Consider the following 9,816-nt stretch of genomic DNA (forward strand, 5'->3'; position numbering starts at 1 on the left):
AGTCCAGTTTTAGATTCCGATGCTTCACTTTAGGATCACTGTATCGCTTGGACCTTCTTATTGACGATGAAACATAGAAATTGCATCCGAATTTAATACAAATGCTACAATGCCGACTCAAGTACAAGAGTACTGACACTCTCACTTTCTATGATTTGAACCTCTCCTGTGAGTCCAGTTGTAGATTCCGATGCTTAACTTCAGGTTTACTGTATCCCTTGGACCTTCTTATTGACGATGAAACACAGAAATTGCATCCGAATTTAATACAAATGGCACAATGCCGACTTAAGTACAAGAGGACTGACACTCTCACTTTCTATGATTTGAACCTCTCCTGTGAGTCCAGTTTTAGATTCCGATGCTTCACTTCAGGTTTACTATATCCCTTGGACCTTCTTATTGACGATGAAACACAGAAATTGCATCGGAATTAAATTCAAAACGCACAATGCCGACTTAAGTAAAAGAGGACTGACACTATAACTTTCTATGATTTGAACCTCTCCTGTGAGTCCAGTTGTAGATTCCGATGCTTAACTTCAGGTTTACTGTATCCCTTGGACCTTCTTATTGACGATGAAACACAGAAATTGCATCTGAATAAAATTCAAAAATCACAATGCCGACTTAAGTACAAGATAACTGACACTCTAACATTCTATGATTTTAACCTCTCCTGTGAGTCCAGTTTTAGATTCCGATGCTTCACTTCAAGTTTACTGTATCCCTTGGACCTTCTTATTGAAGATGAAACACAGAGTTTGCATCCGAATTTAATACAAAAGGCACAATGCAAACTTAAGTACAAGAGGACTGACACTATAATTTTCTATGATTTGAACCTCTCCTGTGAGTCCAGTTTTAGATTCCGATGCTTCACTTCAGGTTTACTGTATCCCTTCGACCTTCTTATTGACGATGAAACACAGAAATTGCATCGGAATTAAATTCAAAATGCACAATGCCGACTTAAGTAAAAGAGGACTGACACTCTCACTTTCTATGATATAAATCTCTTCTGTGAGTCCAGTTTTAGATTCCGATGCTTCACTTCAGGTTTACTGTATCCCTTGGACCTTCTTATTGACGATGAAACACAGAAATTGCATCCGAATTTAATACAAATGCCACAATACAGTCTTAAGTACAAGAGGACTGACACTCTCACTTTCTACGATTTGAAACTTTCCTGTGAGTCCAGTTTTAGATTCCGATGCTTCACTTCAGGTTTACTGTATCTCTTGGACCTTCTTATTGACGATGAAACACAGAAATTGCACCCGAATTTAATACAAATGGCACAATGCCGATTTAAGTACAAGAGGACTGACACTCTCACTTTCTATGATTTGAACCTCTCCTGTCAGTCCAGTTTTAGATTCCGATGTTTCACTTCAGGTTAACTGTATCCCTGGGACCTTCATATTGACGATGAAACACAGAAATTGCATCGGAAATAAATTCAAAAGGCACAATGCCGACTTAAGTAAAAGTGGACTGACACTCTCACTTTCTATGATTTGAACCTCTCCTGTGAGTCCAGTTTTAGATTCCGAAGCTTCACTTCAGGTTTACTGTATCCCTTGGACCTTCTTATTGACGATGAAACACAGTGTTTGCATCCGAATATAATACAAAAGGTTCAATGCCGACTTAAGTACAAGAGGACTGACACTCTACCTTTCTATGATTTGAACCTATCCTGTGAGTCCAGTTTTAGTTTCCGATGCTTCGCTACAGGTTTACTGTATCCCTTGGACCTTCTTATTGACGATGAAACACAGAAATTGCACCCGAATTTAATACAAAAGGCACAATACCGACTCAAGTACAAGAGGAGTGACACTCTAACTTTCTGTGATTTGAACCTCTCCTGTGACTCCAGTTTTAGATTCCGATGCTTCACTTCATGTTTACTGTATCCCTTGGACCTACTTATTGACGATGAAACACAGAATTTGCATCGGAATTTAATTTAAAAGTACAATGCCGACCTAAGTAGAAGAGGACTGACACTCTCACTTTCTATTATTTGAACCTCTCCTGTGAGTCCAGTTTTAGATTCCGATGGTTCATTTCAGGTTTACAGTATACCTTGCACCTTGTTATTGACGATGAAACACAGAAACTGCATCGGAATTAAATTCAAAAGGCACAATGCCGACTTAAGTACAAGAGGACTGACACTCTCAGTTTCTATGATTGAACCTCTCCTGTGAGTCCAGTTTTAGATTCCGATGCTTCACTTCAGGTTTGCTGTATCCCTTGGACCTTCTTACTGACGATGAAACACAGAGTTTGCATCCGAATGTAATACAATAGGTACTATGCCGACTTAAGTACAAGAGGACTGACACTCTAACTTTCTATGCTTTGAACCTGTCCTGTAAGTGCAGTTTAAGATTCCGATGCTTCACTTCAGGTTTACTGTATCCCTTGGACCTTCTTATTGACGATGAAACACAGAAATATCATCCGAATTTAATACAAAAATTACAATGGCGACTTAAGTACAAGAGGACCGACACTCTCCCTTTCTATGATTTGAACCTCTCCTGTGAGTCCAGTTTTAGATTCCGATGGTTCACTTCAGGTTTAATGTATTCTTGGACCCTCTTATTGACGATGAAACACAGAAATTGCACCCGAATTTAATACAATTGCCACAATGCCGACTTAAGTACAAGAGGACTGACACTCTCACTTTCTATGATTTGAACCTCTCCTGTGAGTCCAGTTTTAGATTCCGATGCTTCAGTTCAGGTTTACTGTATACCTTGCACCTTCTGATTGACGATGAAACACAGAAATTGCATCCGAATTTAATACAAAATGCACAATGCCGACATAAGTAAAAGAGGACTGACACTCTACCATTCTATGATTTGAACCTCTCCTGCAAGTCCAGTTTTAGATTCCGATGCTTCACTTAAGGTTTACTGTATCCCTTGGACGTTCTTATTGACGATGAAACACAGAAATTGCATCGGCATTAAATTCAAAAGGCACAATGCCGACTTAAATAAAGAGGACTGACACACCCACTTTCTATGATTTGAACCTCTCCAGTGAGTCCAGTTTTAGATTCCGATGTTTCACTTCAGGTTTGCTGTATCCCTTGGACCTTCTTATTGACGATGAAACACAGAGTTTGCAACCGAATTTAATACAAAAGGTACAATGCCGACTAAGTACAAGAGGACAGACACTCGAACTTTCTATGAATTAAACCTCTCCTGTGAGTCCAGTTTAAAATTCCGATGCTTCACTTCCGGTTTACTGTATCCCTTGGACCTTCTTATTGACGATGAAACACAGAAATTGCATCCGAATTTAATACAAAAATCACAATGGCGGCTTAAGTACAAGAGGACTGACACTCTCACTTTCTATGATTTGAACCTCTCCTGTGAGTCCAGTTTTAGATTCCGATGCTTCACTTCAGGTTTACTGTATCCTTAGGTCTTTCTTATTAACGATGAAACACAGAAATTGCATCCGAATTTAATACAAACGCCACAATGCCGACTTAAGTACAAGAAGACTGACACTATAATTTTCTATGATTTGAACCTCTCCTGTGAGTCCAGTATTAGATTCCGATGCTTCACTTCAGGTTTACTGTATACATTGCATCTTCTTATTGACGATGAAACATAGAAATTACATCCGAATTTAATACAAAAAGCACAATGCCGGCTAAAGTACAAGAGGACTGACATTCTAACTTTCTATGATTCGAACCTCTCCTGTGAGTCCAGTTTTAGATTCCGATGCTTCACTTCAGGTTTACTGTATCCCTTGGAGCTTCGTATTGACGATGAAACACAGAAATTGCACCCGAATTTAATGCAACAGGCACAATACCAACTCAAGTACAAGAGGAGTGACACTCTAACTTTCTATGATTTGAACCTCTCCTGCGAGTCCAGTTTAGATTCCGATGCTTCACTTCAGGTTTACTGTATCCCTTGGACCTTCTTATTGACGATGAAACACAGAAATTGCATCTGAATTTAATACAAATGCCACAATGCCGACTTAAGTACAAGAGGACTGACACTCTAACTTTCTATGATTTGAACCCCTCCTGTGAGTCCAGTTTTAATTTCCGATGCTTCACTTTAGGTTTACTGTATAGCTTGCACCTTCTTATTGACGATGAAACACAGGAATTGCATCGGAATTAAATTCAAAAGGCACAATGCCGACTTAAGTAAAAGAGGACTGATACTCTCACTGTCTATGATTTGAACCTCTCCTGTGAGTCCAGTTTTAGATTCCGATGCTTCACTTCAGGTTTACTCTTTCCCTTGGACCTTCTTATTGACGATGAAACACAGAAAATGCATCCGAATTTAATACAAATGCCATAATGCCGACTTAAGTACATGAGGACTGACACTTTCACTTTCTGTGATATGAACCTTTCCTGTGAGTCCAGTTTTAGATTCCGATGCCTCACTTCAGGTTTACTGTATCCCTTGGACCTTGTTATTGATGATGAAACACAGAAATTGCACCCGAATTTAATACAAATGGCACAAAGCTGACTTAGGTTCAAGAGGACTGACACTCTCACTTTCTATGATTTGAACTTCTCCTGTGAGTCCAGTTTTAGATTCCGATGCTTAACTTCAGGTTTACTGTATCCCTTGGACCTTCTTATTGACGATGAAACACAGAAATTGCATCTGAATTAAATTCAAAAATCACTATGCCGACTGAAGTACAAGAGGACTGACACTCTAACATTCTATAATTTGATCCTCTCCAGTGAGTCCAGTTTTAGAATCCGATGCTTCACTTCAGGTTTTCTGTATCCCTTGGACCTTCTTATTGAAGATGAAACACAGAGTGTGCATCCGAATTTAATACAAAAGGCACAATGCCGACTTAAGTACAAGAGGACTGACACTCTAACTTTCTATGATTTGAACCTCTCCTATGAGTCCAGTTTTAGAATCCGATGCTTCACTTCAGGATTACTGTATCCCTTGGACCTTCTTATTGACGATAAAACACAGATACTGCATCCGAATTTAATACAAAAGGCACAATGGCGACTTAAGTACAAGAGGACTGACACTCTCACTTTCTATGATTTGAACCTCTCCTGTGAGTCCAGTTTTAGATTCCGATGCTTCACTTCAGGTTAACTGTATACATTGTACCTTCTTATTGACGATGAAACACAGAAATTGCATCGGAATTAATTTCAATAGGCACAATGCCGACTTAAGTACAAGAGGACTGACACTCTAACTTTCTATGATTTGAACCTCTGCTGTGAGTCCAGTTTTAGATTTCGATGCTTCACTTCAGGTTTACTGTATCTCTTGGACCTTCTTATTGACGATGAAACACAGAAATTGCACCCGAATTTAATACAAAAGGCACAATACCGACTCAAGTACAAGAGGAGCGACACTCTAACTTTCTATGATTTGAATCTCTCCTGTGAGTCCAGTTTTTGATTCCGATGCTTCACTTCAGGATTACTGTATCCCTTGGACCTTCTTATTGACGATGAAACACAGAAATTGCACCCGAATTTAATACAAATGGCACAATGCCGACTTAAGTACAAGAGGACTGACACTCTCACTTTCTATGATTTGAACCTCTCCTGTGAGTCCAGTTTTAGATTCCGATGCTTCACTTCAGGTTTACTATATCCCTTGGACCTTCTTATTGACGATGAAACACGGAAATTGCATCGGAATTAAATTCAAAACGCACAATGCCGACTGTTGTAAAAGAGGACTGACACTATAAAATCCTATGATTTGAACCTCTCCTGTGAGTCCAGTTGTAGATTCCGATACTTAACTTCAGGTTTACTGTATCCCTTGGACCTTCTTATTGACGATGAAACACAGAAATTGCATCTGAATTAAATTCAAAAATCACAATGCCGACTTAAGTACAAGATAACTGACACTCTAACATTCTATGATTTGAACCTCTCCTGTGAGTCCAGTTTTAGATTCCGATGCTTCATTTCAAGTTTACTGTATCCCTTAGGCCTTCTTATTGAAGATGAAACACAGAGTTTGCATCCGAATTTAATACATAAGGCACAATGCAAACTTAAGTACAAGAGGACTGACACTATAATTTTCTATGATTTGAACCTCTCCTGTGAGTCCAGTTTTAGATTCCGATGCTTCACTTTAGGTTTACTGTATCCCTTCGACCTTCTTATTGACGATGAAACAAAGAGTTTGCATCAGAAATTAATAAAAAAGCACAATGCCGACTTAAGTACAAGAGGACTGACACTCTCACTTTCTCTGATTTGAACCTCTCCAGCGAGTCCAGTTTTAGATTCTGATGCTTCACTTCAGGTTTGCTGTATCCCTTGGACCTTCTTATTGACGATGAAACACAGAAATTGCATCGGAATTAAATTCAAAACGCACAATGCTCCTTAAGTAAAAGAGGACTGACACTTTCACTTTCTATGATATAAATCTCTCCTGTGAGTCCAGTTTTGGATTCCGATGCTTCACTTCAGGTTTACTTTATCCCTTGGACCTTCTTATTGACGATGAAACACAGAAATTGCATCCGAATTTAATACAAATGCCACAATGCAGTCTTAAGTACAAGAGGACTGACACTCTCACTTTCTACGATTTGAAACTTTCCTGTGAGTCCAGTTTTACATTCCGATGCTTCACTTCAGGTTTACTGTATCCCTTGGACATTCTTATTGACGATGAAACACAGAAATTGCACCCGAATTTAATACAAATGGCACAATGCCGACTTAAGTAGAAGAGGACTGACACTCTCACTTTCTATGATTTGAACCTCTCCTGTCAGTCCAGTTTTAGATTCCGATGTTTCACTTCAGGTTAACTGTATCCCTGGGACCTTCATATTGACGATGAAACACAGAAATTGCATCGGAATTAGATTCAAAACGCACAATGCTGCTTAAGTAAAAGTGGACTGACACTCTCACTTTCTATGATTTGAACCTCTCCTGTGAGTCCAGTTTTAGATTCCGATGCTTAACTTCAGGTTTACTGTATCCCTTGGACCTTCTTATTGACGATGAAACACAGAAATTGTATCAGAATTAAATTCAAAAATCACAATGCCGACTTAAGTACAAGAGGACTGACACTCTAACTTTCTATGATTTGAACCTCTCCCGTGAGTCCAGTTTTAGATTCCGATGCCTCACCTCAGGTTTACTGTATACCTTGCACCTTCTTATTGACGATGAAACACAGAGATTGCATCGGAATTTAGTTCAAAATGCACAATGCCGACTTAAGTACAAGAGGACTGACACTCTAACTTTTTATGATTTGAACCTCTCCTGTGACTACAGTTTTAGATTCCGATGCTACACTTCATGTTTACTGTATCCCTTGGACCTTCTTATTGACGACGAAACATAGAAATTGCATCCGAATTTAATACAAATGGCACAATGCCGACATAAGTAAAAGAGGACTGACACTCTAAATTTCTATGATTTGAACCTCTCCTATGAGTCCAGTTTTAGATTCCGATGCTTCACTTCAGGTTTACTGTATCCCTTGGACCTTCTTATTGACGATGAAACACAGAAATTGCATCCGAATTTAATACAAAAGCCACAATACCGACTTAAGTACAAGAGGAGTGACACTCTAACTTTCTATGATTTGAACCTCTCCTGTGAGTCCAGTTTTAGATTCGGATGTTTCGATTCAGGTTTACTGTATCCCTTGGACCATCTTATTGACTTTGAATCACAGGAATTGCATCCGAATTTAATACAAATGGCACAATGCCGAATTAAGTACAAGAGGAGTGACACTTTAACTATCTATGATTTGAACCTCTCCTGCGAGTCCAGTTTTAGATTCCGATGCTTCACTTCAGGTTTACTGTATCCCTTGGACCTTCTTATTGACGAAGTATCACAGAAATTGCATCCAATTTTAATACAAAAGTCACAATGCCGACTTAAGTACAAGAGGACTGACACTCTCACTTTCTATGATATAAATCTCTCCTGTGAGTCCAGTTTTAGATTCCGATGCTTCACTTCAGGTTTACTGTATCCCTTGGACCTTCTTATTGACGATGAAACACAGAAATTGCATCCGAATTTAATACAAATGCCACAATGCAGTCTTAAGTACAAGAGGACAGACACTCTAACTTTCTATGATTTGAACCTCTCCTGCGAGTCCACTTTTGGATTCCGATGCTTCACTTCAGGTTTGCTGTATCCCTTGGACCTTCTTATTGACGATGAAACACAGAAATTGCATCCGAATTTAATTCAAAAGGCACAATGGCGGCATAAGTACCAGAGGACTCACACTTTCACTTTCTATGATTTGAACCTTTCCTGTGAGTCCAGTTTTAGATTCCGATGCTTCACTTCAGGTTTACTGTATCCCTTGGACCTTATTATTGACGATGAAACACAGAAATTGCATCCGAATTTAATTCAAAAGGCACAATGGCGGCATAAGTACCAGAGGACCCAAACATTCACTTTCTATGATTTGAACCTTTCCTGTGAGTCCAGTTTTAGATTCCGATGCGTCACTTCAGGTTTACTGTATCCCTTGGACCTTCTTAATGACGATGAAACACAGAAATTGCACCCGAATTTAATACAAATGGCACAATGCCGACTTAAGTACAAGAGGACTGACACTCTCTCATTCTATGATTTGAACCTCTCCTGTTAGTGCAGTTTTAGATTCCGATGCTTCACTTCAGGTTTACTGTATCCCTTGGACCTTCTTATTGACGAAGTATCACAGAAATTGCATCCGATTTTAATACAAAAGTCACAATGCGGACTTAAGTGCAAGAGGACTGACACTCTCACTTTCTAAGATTGAAACCTCTCCTGTGAGTCCAGTTTTAGATTCCGATGCTTCACTTCAGGTTTACTGTATCCCTTCGACCTTCTAATTGACGATGAAACACAGAGTTTGCATCAGAAATTAATAAAAAAGCACAATGCCGACTTAAGTACTAGAGGAATGACACTCTCACTTTCTCTGATTTGAACCTCTCCTGCGAGTCCACTTTTAGATTCCGATGCTTCACTTCAGGTTTGCTGTATCCCTTGGACCTTCTTATTGACGATGAAACACAGAAATTGCATCGGAATTAAATTCAAAATGCACAATGCCGACTTAAGTAAAAGAGGACTGACACTCTCACTTTCTATGATATAAATCTCTCCTGTGAGTCCAGTTTTAGATTCCGATGCTTCACTTCAGGTTTACTGTATCCCTTGGACCTTCTTATTGACGATGAAACACAGAAATTGCATCCGAATTTAATACAAATGCCACAATGCAGTCTTAAGTACAAGAGGACTGACACTCTCACTTTCTACGATTTGAAACTTTCCTGTGAGTCCAGTTTTAGATTCCGATGCTTCACTTCAGGTTTACTGTATCCCTTGGACATTCTTATTGACGATGAAACACAGAAATTGCACCCGAATTTAATACAAATGGCACAATGCCGACTTAAGTACAAGAGGACTGACACTCTCACTTTCTATGATTTGAACCTCTCCTGTCAGTCCAGTTTTAGATTCCGATGTTTCACTTCAGGTTAACTGTATCCCTGGGACCTTTATATTGACGATGAAACACAGAAATTGCATCGGAATTAAATTCAAAACGCACAATGCTGCTTAAGTAAAAGTGGACTGACACTCTCACTGTCTTTGATTTGAACCTCTCCTGTGAGTCCAGTTTTAGATTCCGATGCTTAACTTCAGGTTTACTGTATCCCTTGGACCTTCTTATTGACGATGAAACACGGAAA

Source organism: Schistocerca serialis, unplaced genomic scaffold (assembly GCF_023864345.2).
Source record: "Schistocerca serialis cubense isolate TAMUIC-IGC-003099 unplaced genomic scaffold, iqSchSeri2.2 HiC_scaffold_1417, whole genome shotgun sequence".
NCBI classification, from domain to species: domain Eukaryota; kingdom Metazoa; phylum Arthropoda; class Insecta; order Orthoptera; family Acrididae; genus Schistocerca; species Schistocerca serialis.